This window comes from Pleurodeles waltl, chromosome 8 (genome assembly GCF_031143425.1).
Source record: "Pleurodeles waltl isolate 20211129_DDA chromosome 8, aPleWal1.hap1.20221129, whole genome shotgun sequence".
NCBI lineage: Eukaryota > Metazoa > Chordata > Amphibia > Caudata > Salamandridae > Pleurodeles > Pleurodeles waltl.
Window position 1 is genome coordinate 780204851 of NC_090447.1, and position 23139 is coordinate 780227989.

Below are 23139 nucleotides of genomic sequence, written 5' to 3' on the forward strand. Positions count from 1 at the left end.
AGTCATTCAGAACCCATGTGCTATAGGCACATTTCATTGATTAGCTCCCCAGTTAAGATAATTTGCAATATTAGCTGAATAGGCTTGTTGAATGGGCATCGGAGCAGAATGTTATAATTGAAATTCAGTATGGCTTTTGTCCGGTCCTAGGCAGTATTAATCATTGCCTTAAATTGTATATAATTGCTGCCAAGCACACAATTGCAAAAAGAGGGATGTTACATCTGTCACTTATGAACCTTAGAACAGACTTTGATAAGGAGAATAGAGATAAGCTTGGGGCTATTATGCTGGAGGTGGGAACAGATCCTCTGCTAGATCTTTCTTTTTCTGCAAGGCCTTCATTTTACCCAAAAGCATCTGTGAGATTCAGTAAGGGGGATAATGCACGGAGCAGTTTAACCCATTGGGTGCTAGGGACAAGCTGGTCTCGTCCTCGGCTATGGTGCTCGTATTTTTATTTAAAAAAAATAATAATAATAATTTTTACGTGTGGGGAGTGACCCCTTAGGCAACGCTCGCTCCCCTGGGGGACAAATTTCTGCCCCATTGACACCAGGGATTTATTTTATGCCAATTTCACGCAAGGGTCACTCCGCTGGGGGGGGCATTTTTTAAGGCCTTTTCTTCCCCCCTTGTGCACAGATCAGCCTATTTTAATTTGGCTGATCTGCCGAAAGTTGGGCAGAAACCACTAGACACCAGTGATTTTTTTATTTTGCGCCGATTTCATGCAAGGGGAGCAACCCTTTAGGCAAGGGTCACTCCCCTGGGGGGCAATTTTATTTTATGCCATTCCTGCCCCCCTTGAGGGCAAATCGGCCTACTTTTATTAGGCCAATCTGCCCCTAAGGGGGGTAGAAACCACTAGACACTAAGGATTTTTTTTAAACTATTTTGCATAAGGTGAGTGGCCACTGGGGCCAGGTTCATTCCCCATGGGGGCAAATTATTGTAGACCATTTCTGCACCCCTTGGGAGCAGATTGGCTTATTTCTATTAGGCCCATCCACCCCAAGGGGGCAGAAACCTCTTAGGCACCAGGGATTGGTGTGTGTGGGTGTGTTTTGTTTGGGGGGCAGCCACTTGGGCAAGGGTTGCTCTCCATGGGGGAACATTACTTTTGGCCATTTCTTGGGGGCAGATCGGCCTATTTTTGTAAGGCATATCTGCCTAAGAGCTTGGCTAACTCTCAAAATCGTCCCACTTGGAATGGTGAGGCTGAACCTTTTGGGCTATGGGATGTTGCCATCTAGGAAAATCTACAAAACCTAGACACATCTGAAAATTAAACATCTGGGTGAGTCCAGGGCGGTGTGCTTCACATGCACCCTGCATTATTTTACTACCCACAATGCCCTGCAAACCTCCAACTTTGCTTGAAATCACATATTTTCCCCACATTTTTGTGATGGAACCTTCCGGAATCTGCAGAAATCCACAAAATTCCTGCCATCCCAGCATTGTTGCATTTATACCAATAAAAATGCTGCCAGAATTGTCAGCCTAAAAACTATTTTTTTCAAACTGCCCTTTTGGACCCACTTTGGGTCCCCCTCAATTTCAACATGGGTTTTGGCTCTTCCCTGTCACAGGCACTTGGCCCACCTACACAAGTGAGGTATACTTTTTATCCAGAGACTGAGGGAACATTAGGTGGTAGGAAATTTGTGCTGGTGTGGTGCTCCCACACAGAAATGTGGGGAAAATAGATGTTTTTAGCTAAATTTGAGGTTTGCTGAGAATTCTTGGTAAGAAAACACTGGACTCAACACAAGTCACTCCTCCCTGGATTCCCTCATGTGTCTAGTTTTCAGAAATGTCTGGGTTTGGTAGGTTTCCCTAGATGGCTGCTGAGCCCAGGACCAAAAATGCAAGTACCCTCTCTGCAAAAAAACAGGCAGTTTTGTAATTGGTAATTTTGATGTGTCCACATAGAGTGTGGGACATTTCCTGTTCCTGGCACTAGGCCTACCCAAACAATTGAGGTACCATTTTTATCAGGATACTTAGGGGAACACAGAATAGAAGAACAAGTGTTATTGCCCCTTGTCTTTCTCTACATTTTTTCCGTCCAAACATAAGGCAGTGTGTGAGAAAGAAGTGTATCTGAGAAATGCCCTGTAATTCACATGCTAGTACGGGACCCCCGAATTCAGAGAGGTGCACATAACCACTGCTTCTTAACACCTTATCCTGTGCCCATTTTGGAAATACAAAGGTTTCCTTGATACCTATTTTTCACTCTTTATATTTTACCAAATGAATAGCTGTATACCCAGCATACAATGAAAACCCATTGCAAAGTGCAGCTCATTTATAGGCTCTGGGTACCTAGGGTTCTTGGTGAACCTACAAGCCCTATATATCCCTGCAACCACAGGAGTACAGCAGACATAATGGTATATTGCTTAACAAATCTGCAAAACCAGGAAAAGTTACAGAAGAAAACATTGACAGAAATAGCTGTTTTTTAGCTCAATTTCAATATTGTTTTTATTTCAGCTGTTACTTTCTGTAGGAAAACCTTGCAGGATCTACCTAAATGACTCCTCGCTGAATTTACAATTTTGTCTACTTTTTAGAAATGTTTTGCTGTCTGGGATCCACCACTGGCTTCACACCCATTTCTGTCACTAACTGGAAGGAGGAGGAAAGCACAAAAATAGTAAAAATGGGTATGTCCCAGTAAAATGCAAAAATTGAAAAAGTTGGTTTTCTGATTCAAGTCTGTCTGTTCCTGAAAGCTGGGAAGATGGTGATTTTAGCACCGCAAACCCTTTGTTGATGCCATTTACAGGGGAAAAACACACACTTTCTCCTGCTGCCCTTTTTTTCTCAGCTTTCTGAAATAAAAATAGTTGTATTTTGGCTAATTCATTGGTCTCCTTCAGGAGAACCCACCAACTCTGGGTACCTTTTGAATCCCTAGGGAAAAAGAATGCAAATTTGGTGTGGCTAACTTATGTAGACAAAGGGTTATGGGGGCCAAAGCGCAAACTACCCCAAATAGCCAAACAAAAAGGCTTGGCACAGGAGGGCTAAAAGGCCTGGCAGAGAAGAGGTTAAACTTAATTGGGGTATTTGTGAAGGCTGTATTTGGGCCCCTTTTCTGTTTACATTATTTGTCAATAGCTTGGAAAAATTTGCTGATTGAAGGTGGCAGGGATCTGCCCAAAATTGGTTCTCACCTCGCCCCAATTTTGCTGTATGCAGATGATGCAGTTCTTTTATTACATCCTGCATTGGTTCTAGAAGTTGTGCTTAACTATTCTGCAGCATTTATGGAAAGTTTTTATTTAAACACAAAGTTTTCCAAGTCTGTGACATGGTTATAGGCCTGCGTACCACCAAGACAAGGACTTACCCTTTAAAGTCATTACTCTTAGTTGTGTTTCTGTTTTTAACTATTTGGGTGTTATATTCAATTTTTTCTTGTATTGGTCTCCTTTGAAATCAACTAGAAGTCACATGTTTACTAGAAGCACTGTTTTGAGTCTATCTTTGCTTCTAGGCTGGGGTGGAAGCATGTTAAAACCATGGTTGATTTTTATAAAATGAAGTATATATGTGTATCTATTTGGTGGCGAACTTTGGGGGTATTCCAATGTGTCTTCCCTGCAAGTTCTTGAGAACCCATTTCTAAGGAAGCTCACCTCCCTCCCAAAGAGTGTATCCTCCTTTATTATCCATGAGGAATTAGAGATTGGCTTTTTAGAGGATATGTTGATGATGTAGCCCTTACTCCTGTGGGTCTTGGTGTGGGTTCCCCCAGCTAAATAGTTAAACTGATTGCCATTAAAAGATTGTTTGGCCCTTGGTTGAGCCACAAGCATTCACTGGATTAGTTATGTAAAGGACTGCTTTATTAAGTTGGGTTGTCCTGAATATGTTAATCATCCAGAGTCCCTAGTCATGGAGGACTACATTTGGACCAAGAGAGCTTTTGTGACCTGGAGGGCTAGGGAGAGGGCATTGTTGCTCAAAGACAAGCCATCAGTTAGAGCATATTTATCACTACATACTATCCTTTTAATTGAACCACAACATGTCTGATTACCACCAGTTCCTCTTAATCTGTTTTAGATTAAATTGAATACATCCTTTACTTGCAGTTTCACAAGCAAGTTTTATGGTGCTACCTTTATCCCTTGAAGTTGTAACAACTACTCAGCTCAGGATACATTGCACTTTACCATGTTTTGCAATTTTCAGAAAAGATTAAGAAAGCTTTTTATCTTCCAGTTGCTCGCTGGTAAACAGTTTGTACAAGTTTGTCCTGCTCTATTTATTTATTGTTATTACCGGATGTATTGACTTTTTCTAACTTGACTTACTTTTTATCTGGTGCAGCCCGGTGAAGAAAACTTTGGCGGTCATTCCAACCGCGGCGGGTAGCGGTCGCCGCCCGCCATGCGGTTACCGCCGAATGACCGCACCGCGGTCAAGAGACCCCGGCGGCCATTCTGGCTTCCCTGCTGGGCCGGCGGGCGACCGCCCGCAGGCCCAGCGGGAAACCCCCCTCAACAATGAAGCCGGCTCCGAATGGAGCAGGCGGAGTTGTAGGGGTGCGACGGGTGCAGTGGCACCCGTCGCGATTTTCAGTGTCTGCAAAGCAGACACTGAAAATCTTTACGGGGCCCTGTTAGGGGGCCCCTGCACTGCCCATGCCAGTGGCATGGGCAGTGCAGGGGCCCCCAGGGGCCCCACGACACCCGTTCCCAACATCCTGTTCCTGGCGGTAAAAACCGCCAGGAACAGGATGGCGGGAAGGGGGTCAGAATCCCCATGGCGGCGCTGCAAGCAGCGCCGCCATGGAGGATTCCCTGGGCCAGGGGTAAACCGGCGGTAAACCGCTGGTTGCCCTTTTCTGACCACGGCTTTACCGCCGCGGTCAGAATGGCCCAGGAAGCACCGCCAGCCTGTTGGCGGTGCTTCCACGGTCCATGACCCCCTTTATTTGCTGTATGATGTACGTCCCCATGGGCAGTGTCAGTGTTGTTTTTAATCCTGTATTTTTATTCTGCTTGATTGTTTTTATTGATCTTGTAATGTGCTCTTTCATAGTTCCTTTTGAAACCTCATAAAGATGGATCACTGACTGTCACTAACCTTTTACATTTACCTACATTCTGTATTTCCATCCATCTCTCAGTTATTGTTGGTGTGTGGCATAAAGCTAAATTTGACATGCATTTGCAACAGCTACATGTTCTTAATTATACATGTTTTTCTTTGATCACTATTTCCACAATCTACTGTGCTTCACCTAACTGTTAAACGCTTACCAATTTGTTTGGAGACTCTGATAGATGTCCCTCCTGTGCCTTTTATTACTTGAAGGCAAGTATAAATATTTGTGCTACAGTGTAGTCCACGAAAACACGTTGCAAACAATATAAAAACTATGAAATAATGATACTTAAACAATACTTAAACAAACAATTAGTTTGGACTGCTCCTTTAAGAAACTTTTCTCTAGAATTTTTAAAAATATATGACTGTTTTGAACAAGGTAAACCACTAGATCTGTATACATTATGTAGCAGGTTACATTTTTTACAAGTAGAACAATCGACTTTTTAAATACGTTTGTTTCGACTCTGAAAATAAATGAAGTTTCTTCTCAAAAGTGCGCAACAAAAAATAGATAATTAGCAATTAGTGGTTCATATCAGTGACAATACTTTATAATTGTCCATTTAGCATTCCTGATTTTGTTTCAAGTTTATTTCTATTAATCAAGCTCTTTTTATTCTGGAGGCCGCCACGTGAATCTGTTCATTTGAGGCATGATATTATTGTTTGGTTATCAGGGAAGTTTAGATAATAATTGACTCCATGTGTTTGGAGCTTTTCCTTTAGTGACTCATTTTTTAATAACTTAAAACAAGTTCAGCTTCTCTCATTAGGCCAATTATTCTGTTTTTCAATTTCTTATTTATTATAAATATATATATTCTCCTTTCTCCTCGTGATTCATTTTACTTCTTTTACATACATAATGAAATTGAAATTATTTCATATTCACCATTTTTTCCAATAAATTATTTCAGTATGGTTGTCCGTGATTGAGTTCTTTGTTTCGTTTCTGTCTCCTCCTGTGATACATTATCTAGTATTTGAAATGTTATTTATAGTATTGTGTGGTTCCTCACTTTAAAATGGCAAGCGACCAAACTTTTGTCCTCTCTTCTAACATTTGATGTAAGTTTGTTATTTGGTTGTTTAACCATGGACAAACAACACAAAACAAAACTGTGACATATGGCAAGTAGTTCACGGTTCTTTGTGAAATATGGGTTTCATCATCAATACCAACCCCTAAATCAGACTGTAGAGACTTGCCATTATCAGGACTACTATCCTCATGCTGCATAATGTACTAAAATATTTGGCAAGTGTTAGAAATGGGGTCTTTGGTTGAAGTCAGGTTACCCCCTGTCCAAGCAAGGACCCTCACTCTAGTCAGGGTAAAAGAGAATCACCCTCAACTAACCACTGCTTACCCCCTTGGTAGCTTGGCACGAGCAGTAGGCTTAACTACAGAGTGATAGGTGTAAAGTATTTGTACCGACACACACAGTAACTTAATGAAAGCACTACAAAATGACACAACACAGGTTTAGAAAAATAGAAAATATTTATCTAAACAAAACAAGACCAAAAGGACAAAAATCCACAATACACAAGTCAAGTTATCACTAAAAATGCAAAAAGAGCCTTCATGTAATTTTAAACATACACTAACGCTGTTAGCGTGAAAATGTACCTTGGGTGCGAAAAAAAAAAAAACCTGCATCGGAGAGTGTGCGTCAAAAAGGGCTTGCGATGCATCTATATTACTCACGAGCAAGACCTTGCGTCGTTTCTCCTTTAGTCAGGTCAGTGTGCGTCGTTTCTTCTCGCTGCAGAAGAGCGATGCTTTAATACAGTCAGCACTCTCGGGTCCGGGCAGGCCTTGCATCGTTTTTACATGCCCAGCGGTGTTTGCGTCGGAAATCCAGCCGCACAATGACCTGAAAGCCACGCAGCGTGGGTTGCGATCTCACCAGCCTTCATCAGTGATGCTGTGCGTCATTTCTCCAGCCCCGGGTGTCGATCTTCGGGTCGCGGGTCACGTTGCAGGCGAGCATCGATTTTCAGCAACCAAGCCGGGGGCAAGTTGATTTTTCAGCTGCAGATCAGAGTCTTGTCTATCTTTTCCCCGCACAGCGTTCTGTGAGTGGATTTCTCAATCTTGGAGCTGCCAGCTTCTCCTTTCAGGGTCCCAGGAACTGAATGGGCACCACTTGGCAGAGTGAGAGTCTCTCCAGAGACTCCAGGTGCTGGCAGCGAGAAGTCTCTGCTGTCCCTGAGACTTCAAACAACACGAGGCAAGCTCTAAATCAAGCCCTTGTAAATATTCACAAGAATGAAGGCAACACAAAGTCCAGTCTTTGTCCTCTAGCACAGGCAGAAGCAGCAACTGCAGCATAGCTCCACAAAGCACAGTCACAGGCAGGGCAGCTCTTCTTCCTCAGCTCTTCAGCTCTTCTCCAGGCAGAGGTTCCTCTTGGTTTCCAGAAGTGTTCTAAAGTCTGTGGCTTTGAGTGCCCTTCTTATACCCATTTTCCCCTTTGAAGTTGGCCTACTTCAAAGCAAAGTCTCTCTTGTTTGTGAAAACCTGGCTTGCCCAGGCCAGGCCCCAGACACTCACTAGGGGGGTTGGAGACTGCATTGTGTGAGGGCAGGCACAGCTCTTTCAGGTGTGAGTGACCACTCCTCCCCTCCCGCCTAGCACAGATGGCTCATCAGGAAATGCTCATCAGGAAATTGCATTTTCAAACACACAATCTTAAAATTAACTTTACTAGAATATGTATTTTTAAACTGTGAGCTCAGAGACCCCAAACTCCACATGTCTATCCGCTCCCAAAGGGAATCTACACTTTAATCAGATTTAAAGGTAGCCCCCATGATAACCTATGAGAGGGGCAGGCCTTGCAACAGTGAAAAACAAGTTTAGCAATATTTCACTGTCAGGACATATAAAACACATTACTATGGCCCTCATTACAACCCTGGTGGTAAATCCCCCTTTCCGTTGTGCTGAAGACCGCCAACATATCGTTGCGGCAGCGGAATTCCGCTACAGGCATTACGACTCACAGCTCGGAATATGTCACAATACAGACACCCACACAAGTCCACCACACCAAAGGTCAGTGATAAACTGGAGATACCAAAACCCACACCGTCACACCAACAAGAATACGCCCACACTATCACCACCCATGAATCAACACGGCGGTCTTTAAACCGAGGTAATCCATTGGCGGTACACACCGTCGCGCTCAAAATACACACACATTTAAAAAACACAACCACATTGGACAATTCAAAATACACACATCTGACACACATACACACACCACACCCACACACCCAATCCAATATAAAGCACACACCCACATCACCCACAAACCCTTACAACCAAAGTTTTGAAAGAAGGCCAGAGAGAGAGATTAGCTAACACAACACCAGCATCCACAGACACATAACACCATCACTTATACAACATCCACGCACCTCAAACAACACACACCAACATATCCCCTCACACATCACCTAACACATCACCCACACCACATCATGCCACCTCAAAGACATCTCAGGTTTTCTGAGGAGGAGCTCAGGGTCATGGTGGAGGAAATCATCCGGGTAGAGCCACAGCTATTCGGATCACAGGTGCAGCAGACATCCATTGCTAGGAAGATGGACCTATGGCAGAGAATTGTCGACAGGGTCAACGCAGTGGTACAGCATCCAAGAAAACGGGCTGACATCAGAAAGAGGTGGAATGACCTACGGGGGAAGGTATGTTCCGTGGTATCCAGACATCAGATTGCTGTACAGAGGACTGGCGGTGGATCCCCACCTTCTCCCCCACAACTAACAACATGGGAGGAGCAAGTCTTGGCAATACTGCATCCTGAGGGCCTCACAGGAGTAGCAGGAGGACTGGACTCGGGTAAATCATATCTCAACTACTTTATCCCCCCACCCCACCTGCATGCCATCACATACTCCCACCCTCACCCTCACCCCATCACACCAACAGCCCACAGATACCCCACTACCACAACCCACACATCCCAAAACCAAGCCCTGCATGTAACACCAATGCATGGACACCCATCAACAAAGCATGTCCAGTAGAGAAACTCATTCACGCCCAAAAATCACCAATCACACAAGGGCCACGACAATAATGCAAGCACAGGAGTAGAGTTTAGCTCACCCATTGCACAAGATGGCACACACATGTACTAAGATTATGCATTCACAACCCAACAGGACCGCACAGGAGGTGCCAGACATATCCAATCCTCCCACAGAAGAGGCCCACAGTGATGACAGCAGCTCTGCACGCCTGGATCAAGATGACCAGCCCGGCCCATCAGGGACACCCGGACAGTTGGTTCCCCTGACACAGTCACAAACCACCAATGAAACTCCCCCCTCAGGAAACACCGCCACAGCACCCACCCAGCGGGCCATCCCTCTGTCCCCAGGACACGTCAATCAGCAGTGTGTCCACCACTACAGGGAACCCATGCAACCCCACTAACATAGGATGATCAGGGACCTGGGGGCAGTGGCAGTGGGAACACGGTTCAGGGGACAGAGGCACAGGATAACAGGGAAGCTGGGAGGACTGCTGTGCGACAGGGGGAGGACAGGCCCAGGGAACCCACTCTCCACGAGGCACTCTCCAACATCATGGGAGCTTTCCACCATTCCCAGGAGGCCATGGGCACAGTACTGGCCAAGTTTAGGAGACCCAGCGACTGCAGGAGGAACACTACCTGGGGATCAGGGAGGACTTGAAGTCCATCAACACCACTCTGGTCACCATTGCCATTGCAGGGGTGCTGGCAGACCTTGTCAACACCAGGAGGCACACCAATGGGAAACCTCCGCCGGCGCTACTGGACAGGAAGCCCCGCCACAGGAACAACAGGCCACCAGCACCCCGCCCCCTGCAGAAGGAGAACCACCCCGCTAACGGTCCCTGAGATCCAGGAACAAGACAGAGAACATTGCCAAGACCCCCGACAGGAAATAAGACCCCCCAAATGTCACCCTTCTGTCCCACTTTGACACCCTGTCCAGCTTAAACTGCCATTGCTCCACTTCCTATGCCCCATTGGACAATGCACCTGTGAAACAAATAGACTGGACTCTGCCATGGACATTCTTCCACCATCACCCCAGCCCATTTCACACACCCCTCCTCTTATCCTCTTATTTGCAAAGAAATAAACACCCTGGAATCACAAAACAATCTGGAGTCAGTCTGTGCTTTCACAAATGTGTAATTGCAAAACCTCTGGAATATAGCAATGTCAATGTACTTGTTCACATACCAATGTAACACAGCTGTAGGCCAGCAGTAAACATAGCAGAGGGCACAAAGTGGGACCCATATCTGTGAAATGGAAAGGCAAAGTAACAAGTCAGGATCCATACACAGAGTGAAAATAACAGACTTATGCTAGCTCCAACCATAGTACGAGATGTGGGAAGCATTTACATCTTCCTACCTGTGCCTCACTGGAAGTTTTGCATTCTTCGTCTTCTTCTGCCTCCTCTTCTTCACTGTCCACAGACTCCACAGCTGCCACAAGACCACCATCTGGCCCATCCTCCTCCAGAAAAGGCACCTGGTGTCGCAAAGCCAGGTTGTGCAACATACAGCAGGCCACGATTATCTGGCACACCTTCTTCGGTGAGTAGTATAGGGAGCCACCTGTAAGATGGAGGCACTGGAATCTGGCCTTCAGGAGGCCAAAGGTGCGTTCCTCTGCCCTTGACCTGGGATTCCTCACTGGGGTCAGTAGCCATAACAGGTTGGGATAACCAGAGTCACCTGCAAATGTCGAGGGACAACTGTTAGACAGACACTAACCCTTAGGGACAACCTCATACCCAGACACCTATGTCAACTGTGTTGGGACCTTGGGCTCACCTATTAGCCACACACGGTGCCTCTGGAGTTGCCCCATCACATAAGGGATGCTGCTATTCCTCAAAATGTAAGCATCATGTACAGAGCCAGGATACTTGGCATTCACATGGGAGATGTACTGGTCTGCCAAACACACCATCTGCACATTCATTGAATGGTAGCTTTTCCGGTTTCTCTACACCTGTTCATTCCTGCAGGGGGGAACAAATGCCACATGTGTACCATCAATGGCACCAATGATGTTGGGGATATATGTCCCAGGGCATAGAAGTCACCTTTTACTGTGGGCAAATCCTCCACCTGAGGGAAAACGATGTAGCTGCGCATGTGTTTCAGCAGGGCAGACAACACTCTGGACAACACGTTAGAGAACATTGGCGATGACATCCCTGATGCCATGGCCACTGTTGTTTGAAAAGACCCACTGGCCAGGAAATGGAGTACAGACAGAACCTGCACAAGAGGGGGGATTCCTGTGGGTTGGCGGATAGCTGACATCAGGTCTGGCTCCAACTGGGCACACAGTTCCAGGATTGTTGCATGATCAAGTCTATAAGTGATAATAATGTGTCTCTCTTCCATTGTCTACAGGTCCACCAGGGGTCTGTACACCGGAGGATGCCGCCATCTCAGCACCTGCCCCAGCAGACGTGCCCTATGGAGGAGAACAGTGAGCAGAGGGTCATCCAACATTTGGGTATTGTTGGAAAATGGGTTATTGGTAGGGCAGGTAGGTACCTACACCTAGCAACAAGCCACTAACCTCCACATAGGTACAGTTAGGTCTCAGTAAATTAATCCCAGCTCTACCCTTGGTAGCTTGGCATCGAGCGTCAAGGCTTAACTTAGGAGACAAAGTGTAAAGCATTCAAATATCACAAAAAAGTAATTAAATAAAACACAGGAAACAGTTTAAAAATCCAAAACCAATTTATAAAAATAGCTTATATTTTTATCTTTAAAATGACACAAAAACGATTAAAATCGGTTCAGGGGAACCGGAGATATGAATTTTTAAAGTATTATTATTTTCTAGCGCTTAGAAACAAAAAGCGCCAATCGGGTCATCTGGTTGCACCAGGACCGGGGCAAAGTCAAACTTTCAGGCCGACCGCGATGGAGCCCTGCTCGGCTACAAGTCGCGGGAGGCCTCGGTTAAAAAGTTACCTTCTGACTTAGTCTCTTTTTTGATGTTTTTCTTCCCCGGGACGAACCTGCCAGTTGGATCCGACCTCCTGGAGCCCTTGTCCGGATACGCAAAGTCGGTTTACTCGGTGGTGATTTTTACCTTCGGAGTTAGTCGTTTTTTCGAGATGAAAATCCTTCGACCGGGGTAAACCTGGATCTTGATCCGACGTCCATGGAGCCCTTCTCGGATACGATGGCTGGGAGGTCCCGGTCAACTTTTTACGTTCGGACTTAGTCTCTTTTTTAGATGTTTTTCTTTACCGGGATGAACCACGAAGTCAGGCCGGGTCGCGGTTGAGGCAAGCCGGCTAGAATTTCCGCGTCGGGTCGGTAACTTTATGGAGCTTTTTTTCAAAAATTCTCCAATCTTTTCCAAACTTCTGGGGCTTCACCCAGATGTTCTTTTAAGGTTCTTTTGGGGTCCACAGCTCACCCCAAGGGTCCAGAAGTTCTGTGATGGTCCTTGGGAAGTGCGGACTTCAACTCCCAGAATGCACCTGGCGCAAACTCCTTTTTGGCCACTGGACAGTGGTCAGCTGGTCACTTTTTCAGGAGTTGGTGCAGGGGACTCTGGATAGCAATTTTTCACCTGTAGCAAACAGGGAGTCCCTCCTTGAACCAGTTGAAGCCAGGCAAAGTCCTTCTTGTGGTGAAGCCCAAGTGTGCAGCTGGTGCAGTCCTTCTGAGTGCAGGGTCCAGGTGCAGGCCAGGGGTCCAGCAGGGCAGTCCTTCTTCTTCTTTAGTTCCTTTCTTGTTGAATTCTGGAGGGGATCTGAGGTGTGGGTGCAGGTCTGCCAGTTTTATCCTTGCTCCTGGGTGAAAAGCAGGGGGGCCCTGGTTCTCCAATCAGGGACAGGGTCGTCCCCCTGTGATGACCACTTCCTGGGAAGTGTGGCAAAAATCCATCCCAGAAGGCAACAGTCTCCAAAAATCCAACATGGATGAATCTGATTTTTGGAGGTTACATCTGGCTGAGCCCACCCACTGGTGTGGCTAAAAATCATAAACACACCCCTCTCCTGCCCTCTCCTAATCTAATCAAGGGGGCACCTAGCTGTCTGGGGTTGCAGGATGTGGGGGTGTTGCTGGGTGCTGCAAATGTCCTTCTCTGCCTTTGAAGACCAGTTTGGCAGCCCTCCCCCTTCCTGCCTCACCATCTGCTGAGGGGAGATTCTCTCCCCCAAGCACATTCCTTTGTGTGAAGTCTGGCCACTTCACACCTCATCAAGGCAGCCTGGCAGAAGCTGCTGCAGGCTGGCCAATCAGAGCACAGCAGCAAAAACAATGCAGAGCTGAAATTGGCAACTTTTTAGGTAAAGTCTAAACTTTTTACCTGGACAAGTTATATTAAATCCAACAACTGGAAGTTGTGGGATTTATTACAACAATCAATTTGATACCAAATTCTTGGTATGTAACATTTAAGGAGACTTTAAAATTTAAAATAAAGTCTGCCCATTCTAGCCTATGAAGGCCATTTACTTCAATGAGGGAAAAACGAATTTGGCTGTTTTTACCTCACCAGGGCTTATAAATCTATTTTTATAAAGTCCCTGCTTATAGTTACATGGCACCCAGCCCTAGGGGCACATAGGGCACACCTTAGGGGTGACTTATATGTAACAATAAGGTAGTTTAAGACTTTGGAAGTACCTTTAATTCCAAAGTCGAATTTGCATATAACTTTCATTTAAAAGAAGCCAGCAAGGCAGGCTTGCTTTTAAAATGACACTGGGCACCTCAGCAATGCACATAGGTGTGCACCACCTATGCTGTGGTCCCTAAACCTACATGCCCTTCCATATACTAGGGACTTATAGGTAGGTTAACTTAGCCAATTATAATTAGCCTAATTTACATATCCATTTTACACAGAGCACAGGCCCTGGGACTGGTTAGCAGTACCCAGGGCACCTTTAAAGTCAGGAAAACACCAGCAAAAAGTGGAAAATGGGGGCAAAAAGTTATGGGGCCTCTGCAATCAGCCCTGTTTTCTCACACAACCCCCCCCCAGCCCACACGCCCAGGAGACTCAGCCCAACCCTGGGAGAGTCTTCCTGGCTTGTTAGGCGAGGAAGACAGTGAAGAAAACTGGCTGTCCCTTTGCAGGGCCTACTCTGCCTTACATCCCCCTGTCAGGGTCACTCCCTCTGGGTAGTGAAGCCATCCCAACAGTAAAAGGACCCAACTCAAACTGAAACTTCCCTCTAGGGGGGTCTTCTTCCTTTCTCTCTGCCAACTTGGGTAGTGAGGTGCCCACCTCCCCTACTCCAAACTTTGCTAGGGCAACACCTAGCTTACCCAAAGAGGTCACCCAACACTTGAGCAACCCCACCATGACCAATAGGGTCAGGGGGCCTACTTTGCTATTGGCCCTGGGGTCTGCCTCCCAGACCAAGTACAGTGCTGCCAGGAAGGCTAGCACCCAGCAGAGGCTACTGACAGCTGTCAGTACCCAGAACCACACCCTAAGCTCTCCACTGACAGGTGGCTGAGCTGCTTTAGGGGCATCTTTGGGGTCCTGGCACCCCTCTTGCTGTCTAGAGTGGGGGGCTACCACCTCCTGTGGCAGACACCCTCCTTCCACTCTCCCTTCTGTCAGTGCAGGGGCAACACCTTGCATCTGGACAGCTGCCTGACTACTCAGGACTTCCTTGGAGTCAGGTGAGGCCTCACCAGTGCCATCTCTGGGCTCCCCCCTTACTGGGGCAGAAGGCCTTTGGCTCCCTGGAACTCTCTTTAAGAGTGGCCTACCCTTCCTTTTCTTCTTTCCTTTTCTTGGGGACCCCTGTCTCCTAACTGTAGGGACTGACTCCCCAGGACTTTGGGTTGGGGGGGCGCCCTTGGCGACCACCCCATCTGTGACCAGACTCACCTCTGGGAGGTCATTGCCCAGGATACAATCTAGGGGAAGGTCAGCACTGACTACCACCTTAATCCAGTCAAGGATACCCTCCCTCTCTAGGGGTACTATGGCTACAGGTTTGGAGGTGACCTCCCCTGTGGCTATCCTGTCTTTCTTTGTCTTTTCTGGGACATACATGTCTGGGGTCACTAACCGGTCACTCACTATAGTGTGACTGGCACCGGTGTCTCTCAGGCCAGTGGTAGGGATCCCATTCACTTGAATGTGGTGGAAGTGCCTACTCCCACCCTCAGGGATCACCAGCTTACCATCTGGTCCTGTCTCCCAGCTCAATGCTAGGAGGACTTCATCATCTGAGGAATCCTCCTCTATGGCTACACTGGACAGCCCAGTGCTAACCACCTTCTTTGGACAGGCTGCATCTCCTCTGAAGTGACCTGTCTGCTGACAGTCAAAGCAAGCCCTACTGTCTAAGAGCTTTTTTAACCCTGGGTCTCCCTGTCTCTGCTTGTCAGAGTGGGAGTGGGATTTACTCTCCTCCTTCTTAGGGTTCTGGGGTACAGAGGGAGTCTCTGTGGTGGGCTTACCACCTCCCTCCTTAGGTTTTTGGGGACCTGTCCCCCCCTTCTTGGAGTCTCCCCCCTGGGACTTGACAACCACCCTGGTTCTCAACCACTCATCAGCTGCCTCCCCTAGCTCTCTAGGGTTGGTCTGCTTAGAGTCCACTAGATGCTGGCGTAACCTTTCTTGGGTACAATTGGTCAAGATGTGCTCTCTCATGATCAGATTGTATAACCCCTCATAAGTATCTACTTTGTTACCAATGATCCAGCCCTCTAGTGCCTTTAGTGAAATGTCCACAAAGTCAACCCAAGACTGGGTACTGACCTTCTGGGTGTCCCTGAACTTCATTCTATATTGCTCTGGGGTCAGACCAAAGTTCTTGGCTAAGCACCTCTTCATACTAGGGTATGAATCTGCCTCCTCCCCCCTTAAGGTCAGAAGCCTATCCCTCCCTGAGTTGGGGACCAACTCCCACAAAAGGGAACCCCAGTATTGAGGCCTAACCCTTCTCATTTGGAGTGCCCTCTCAAAGGCCCCCAGCCACTTATCTATGTCATCCCCCTCTACATAAGCAGGAACTACCCCCTTGGGTAATCTGGGGCAAACTCCCCCACCCATGGACACCTCAGCTTCTTTATCGCTGCTTCCATCTCTTTTCTCTTTGTATGCCCACTTTTTCTTTTCTAGGGCCAGCTTCTCTGCTTCCAAAGCTATGTATGCTAGCTGGGCCTCCAGCTCTCTTTCTCTGATGGATGGGTTCTCTCCTCCTGAAAGGACCCCCTTCCCACCACTAGCTTTGGATCTGCCCCTAGTGACTGTATTTACTGAGGACCGTTCTTCCTCATCCTCACTTGGGCTCAGATGCCTTCCCTCCCCTGAGTGGTTAGAGCTTGCATCCTCCCTTCTTTCTCCCTCCTCTGGAGCTTCTTCTGACTCTACCTCTTGGGCCTCAGCCCATGCTGTCAGGGATGTGATCAGGATTTGCTTCCTGAGATCAGTGGTTGCAGGCAACCCTCTTTCAATACACAACCCCCTAAGCTGGACTACTGTCAGTGTGGGTAGGCTAGCCAGATCAAGCTCCATGGGTCCCTAGTTTTGTGTCAACAAAAACTTTTTGCAAAAATTGGAAACAAGAATTTAGAAAAATTAAAAAAATTCAATAATTGAAATTAATCCAAATTAAAAATTAAATTTTTTTTTTGCACTAGGACAATTTAAAGGATTTTTAATTTGTTTTACCTAAAACTGTAACGTGATATTGAACACAAGTACAGGATCCCGTCGCTGCTTCCAATTATGTTGGAAAATGGGTTATTGGTAGGGCAGGTAGGTACCTACACCTAGCAACAAGCCACTAACCTCCACATAGGTACAGTTAGGTCTCAGTAAATTAATCCCAGCTCTACCCTTGGTAGCTTGGCATCGAGCGTCAAGGCTTAACTTAGGAGACAAAGTGTAAAGCATTCAAATATCACAAAACAGTAATTAAATAAAACACAGGAAACAGTTTAAAAATCCAAAACCAATTTATAAAAATAGCTTATATTTTTATCTTTAAAATGACACAAAAACAATTAAAATCGGTTCAGGGGAACCGGAGATATGAATTTTTAAAGTATTATTATTTTCTAGCGCTTAGAAACAAAAAGCGCCAATCGGGTCATCTGGTTGCACCAGGACCGGGGCAAAGTCAAACTTTCAGGCCGACCGCGATGGAGCCCTGCTCGGCTACAAGTCGCGGGAGGCCTCGGTTAAAAAGTTACCTTCTGACTTAGTCTCTTTTTTGATGTTTTTCTTCCCCAGGACGAACCTGCCAGTTGGATCCGACCTCCTGGAGCCCTTGTCCGGATACGCAAAGTCGGTTTCCTCGGTGGTGATTTTTACCTTCGGACTTAGTCGTTTTTTCGAGATGAAAATCCTTCGACCGGGGTAAACCTGGATCTTGATCCGACGTCCATGGAGCCCTTCTCGGATACGATGGCTGGGAGGTCCCGGTCAACTTTTTACGTTCGGACTTAGTCTCTTTTTTGGATGTTTTTCTTTACCGGGACGAACCACGAAGTCAGGCCGGGTCGCGGTTGAGGCAAGCCGGCTAGAATTTCCGTGTCGGGTCGGTCACTTTATGGAGCTTTTTTTCAAAAATTCTCCAATCTTTTCCAAACTTCTGGGGCTTCACCCAGATGTTCTTTTAAGGTTCTTTTGGGGTCCACAGCTCACCCCAAGGGTCCAGAAGTTCTGTGATGGTCCTTAGGAAGTGCGGACTTCAACTCCCAGAATGCACCTGGCGCAAACTCCTTTTTGGCCACTGGACAGTGGTCAGCTGGTCACTTTTTCAGGAGTTGGTGCAGGGGACTCTGGATAGCAATTTTTCACCTGTAGCAAACAGGGAGTCCCTCCTTGAACCAGTTGAAGCCAGGCAAAGTCCTTCTTGTGGTGAAGCCCAAGTGTGCAGCTGGTGCAGTCCTTCTGAGTGCAGGGTCCATGTGCAGGCCAGGGGTCCAGCAGGGCAGTCCTTCTTCTTCTTTAGTTCCTTTCTTGTTGAATTCTGGAGGGGATCTGAGGTGTGGGTGCAGGTCTGCCAGTTTTATCCTTGCTCCTGGGTGAAAAGCAGGGGGGCCCTGGTTCTCCAATCAGGGACAGGGTCGTCCCCCTGTGATGACCACTTGCTGGGAAGTGTGGCAAAAATCCATCCCAGAAGGCAACAGTCTCCAAAAATCCAACATGGATGAATCTGATTTTTGGAGGTTACATCTGGCTGAGCCCACCCACTGGTGTGGCTAAAAATCATAAACACACCCCTCTCCTGCCCTCTCCTAATCTAATCAAGGGGGCACCTAGCTGTCTGGGGTTGCAGGATGTGGGGGTGTTGCTGGGTGCTGCAAATGTCCTTCTCTGCCTTTGAAGACCAGTTTGGTAGCCCTCCCCCTTCCTGTCTCACCATCTGCTGAGGGGAGATTCTCTCCCCCAAGCACATTCCTTTGTGTGAAGTCTGGCCACTTCACACCTCATCGAGGCAGCCTGGCAGAAGCTGCTGCAGGCTGGCCAATCAGAGCACAGCAGCAAAAACAATGCAGAGCTGAAATTGGCAACTTTTTAGGTAAAGTCTAAACTTTTTACCTGGACAAGTTATATTAAATCCAACAACTGGAAGTTGTGGGATTTATTACAACAATCAATTTGATACCAAATTCTTGGTATGTAACATTTAAGGAGACTTTAAAATTTAAAATAAAGTCTGCCCATTCTAGCCTATGAAGGCCATTTACTTCAATGAGGGAAAAACGAATTTGGCTATTTTTACCTCACCAGGGCTTATAAATATATTTTTATAAAGTCCCTGCTTATAGTTACATGGCACCCAGCCCTAGGGGCACATAGGGCACACCTTAGGGGTGACTTATATGTAAAAATAAGGTAGTTTAAGACTTTGGAAGTACCTTTAATTCCAAAGTCGAATTTGCATATAACTTTAATTTAAAAGCAGCCAGCAAGGCAGGCTTGCTTTTAAAATGACACTGGGCACCTCAGCAATGCACATAGGTGTGCACCACCTATGCTGTGGTCCCTAAACCTACATACCCTTCCATATACTAGGGACTTATAGGTAGGTTAACTTAGCCAATTATAATTAGCCTAATTTGCATATCCATTTTACACAGAGCACAGGCCCTGGGACTGGTTAGCAGTACCCAGGGCACCTTTAAAGTCAGGAAAACACCAGCAAAAAGTGGAAAATGGGGGCAAAAAGTTATGGGGCCTCTGCAATCAGCCCTGTTTTATCACAGGTATCACAATGTGTTATTTGCTAAAACATTGGAAATTCGCAATGTGCCTTTATCTGTCTGTATTCCAGGCCTAAATAGGTTTGACGCAGTTTTTTCCCCTGCCATGTGGCCCCCTGAAATGGCGGCTGCCTGACCTGTAAGGTGGGACAAGGGGAAATGAGGTAACTGCGCTGGTGTTCTACACCCTCGCGATAGGCAGTGGAAGAACACAGCGTAATTCAGCATTGGTTAACATTGGGCCCTATGGGTCCCAGGAACCAATGACGATGTACGCCGGCGGTAAAGGTACGCACCGCCGCGTACGGAGCCGCCATTTTCTAACTGTTCCCTCACTTGATACCTGACCTTCAGCAGGAGAGGACCTACACTGCACAGGAGAGGACCTACACTACAAGTGCTGCTGTGACCTGTGTCTGGAAGCGATGATGGCTACAGTGTCTGGTGAAAGGGCCCCTGCCTTTACTTCGGAGGAGTTGGAGAAACTGGTGGATGGGGTCCTCCCCCAGTACACGCAACTGTACGGTCCTCCAGACAAAAGGGTGAGTACACTGTGAGCATGGTGGATGGCACATGATTGTATGGAGTGTCGTGGATGGAAGAGAGTGGGGAGGGGGACAGGCCAGCATGTCAGGATTGTGTGTGTATGCATGTCTGGGCCAGGGTGGGAGGTGTTTGGCAATGCGTGAGATGTAATGTACGGGATGGAAACATCCATTTTTACTTCACTTTACCTCTAGGTCAGCGCCCACCAGAAGAAGGGTATTTGGCGTGCCATCGCCAAGGACGTTCGGACCCTGGGGGTCTACCATAGACAGAGCACCCACTGCCATAAAAGATGGGAGGACCTGTGCCGATGGAGCAGGAAGACGGCGGAGGCCCAGCTGGGGTTGACCTCCCAACGTGGAAGGGGTGCTCGTCGCACCATGACCCCCCTGATGTACCGGATCCTGGCGGTGGCCTATCCGGAGTTGGAAGGCGCTGGAGGGCATCACAGCAGCCACAAGGGGGTGAGTACACTCTAATTCAGCTGACTCAGCACGATTTATGAGGTATCTGGGTGGGCGAAGTGGGCTGTGGGTTCCCCTAGGCCAGGGCGAACTTGGTAGGCTAGGTCCCCTGTTAGGCAGGCTCTGTGGCATGCCAACCCCACTATTGGTAATAGCCATCTACACCTAGTCAGGCTCCTGTGGCTTCCAGGTGTGCAGCAATTGGGCTTAGGCCTCGTCCCCCATGGGCATGTGAATTTGCTAAGAACTGTTAGTGCATGGCTGATTGCATAGGGCTGCTCCCTGTGTGTTGTGTCCACCAATGGTGTTGCATGCACTGAACATGTGTTTCTTCTGTCTTTCCCCCCACTTTTTATTTTGTCTCCCTGTTCTTGCGTGCATTAGCATCATCTGGCGGAGGAGCAGTGGCACCAGAGCAGGAGGGAGCTGCAACCCACATTGCCCTAGAGGGTGAAACAACGGAGTCTGAAGCCACCAGTGGGACAGAGGGTAAGGGGAGCTCCACGACGGGGACAGGAGCATACACCAGCGAGTCCTCCTCTGATGGGAGCTCCCTTGTCGTGGTGGGCACCTCTGTGCACATGCACATGCGGTGGGCACCTCTGTGCCCACCGCATCAACAGGTACAGCCGCCACCCCCCCACCAGCACTGCCCTCCCAGCAGCCCCTCAGCGTGTGTCCCGTGCCCGCTCACCCAGGAGGGTGGGCATCTCCTTCGCCCCAGACACCTCAGGCCCTGCCCCAGTCAGCCCTGCTGCCCTCGGTGAGGAGGCTATTGACCTCCTGAGATCCCTCATGGTTGGGCAATCTACCATTTTTAATGCCATCCAGGGTGTTGATAGGCATTTGCAACAAACAAATGCATACCTGGAGGGCATTCATTCTGGCCAGGTGGCCCAACAGAGTGCATTTCAGGCTCTAGCCTCAGCACTGATGGTAGCCATTGTTCCTGTGTCCAGCCTCCCCCCTCCAACTTCCTCCACCCAGACCCAATCCCCTGTACCTCAGCCTATCCCAAGCACACCATCAGACCAGCATGCACACTCATCAACACACAGGAGTGGACATGGCAAACATAAGCACCACACATCCCACAGGCACTCACACAAGCACCATCCCCATGCAGACAGAGCAACATCCACTGTCTCCACTGTGTCCCCCTCCTCCACATCCTCCTCCTCCCTCCCTGTCTCGTCTCCACTCACACCTGCATGCACTACATCCTCAGCCACTATCTCCATCACGTCCATCACCACACACCGCTCACGTGCAATCACCACCCCCACTGCCATTCACACATCCCCAGTGTCCTCTCCCAGTGTGTCTGTGAGCCCTCCTTCCAAAGGACACAAACGCAGGCACACACCCACCCAACAGCCATCCACCTTGCAACAGCCTCCGGCCCATGCACCTTCACCCAAATTCAGCAAACGTACACCTCCTACAAACACTGCCTCTTCCTTCACTCCCAAACCCCCTCCATCTTCCCGTCCCAGAGTGTCTAAGAAGCTTTTCCTGCCTAACATTGACCTCTTCCCTACACCTCCCCCACCGTCCTTTCCCTAGGGCCAGGCTTTCCAGGTCCCAGCCCAGCACCTCAGCCACCAAATCCCCAGGCACAGTGGTGCCAGAAACTGCGGTGTCATCGAGTGCGCTACCCATCAGGGCTGCCAGTGGGCCACCTAGTGAGGCCAAGGACTTTCCACCATCTGCCAAGGTGAAGAAGGTGCCCACATCCCGGAGGGAGAAGCCACTCCTACCAGCCACCAAGGGCTCCTCCAAACCAAAAGGGGACAGTGGCAAGACACCTGCGGCAACCTCAAAGGTGGGGAAGGGACACAAGCCGAAGAGCAGGTCAGGACAGTGCACGGTGGCTCTGACTGAGGAACTAGAGTCACCTCTTCTGTCAACCACACCAACCTGTACGGTGGCAGACACCGCCACCTGCACCTCCACCTGCAGTTCCACCAGTACCGCCATCTGCACCGCCACCAGCACCGCCACCTACACTGCCACCTGCACCGCCACCTGCACGTCTGCATCCTCAGCAATAGTCCCCAGCATCTTCCCTAGTGGGTACCCATCCAAGGCTGCAGGAGACGTCCTGCTGTGTCCCTCAACAGGTGCTGACACATGCATCATCCCCAGCACCTCCGCCACAGACACCACCGCAAGCACCGCCACCAGCCCTTCGACGTGCTCAGACAGTGCCACCACAGCTGACGTGGCTACCATCCCCAGTGGGCAGCCGTCCGAGGCTGGAGAAGACTTCTTGGACCCTGCCCAGCTTCCATGAGGCATGAGTCTCATCACTGTTTGCACCTGCAGGTAGCAGGCGAAGCCGCAGCAGGGTGAGGTATGTCTCTGCCTTCATGGCGTATCATGCTACCTGTTACGAGGCAATCTAATGGCACACACACCCATGTGAGGTATTGGGACCAGCCACACTGCATGTGGAGCACTCTGGGCACCAAGCCCCCTCCTGAACCAGTGGAGAGATACATCCACTACCACAGTCCTTGGCAGGATGAAGCACTCTGGGCACCAAGCCCCCTCCAGAACCAGGGGAGAATCACATCCACTACCTCAGTCCTTGGCAGGATGAAGCACTCTGGGCACCAAGCCCCCTCCAGAACCAGTGGAGAATCACATCTACTACCTCAGTCCTTGGCAGGATGAAGCACTCTGGGCACCAAGCCCCCTCCAGAACCAGTG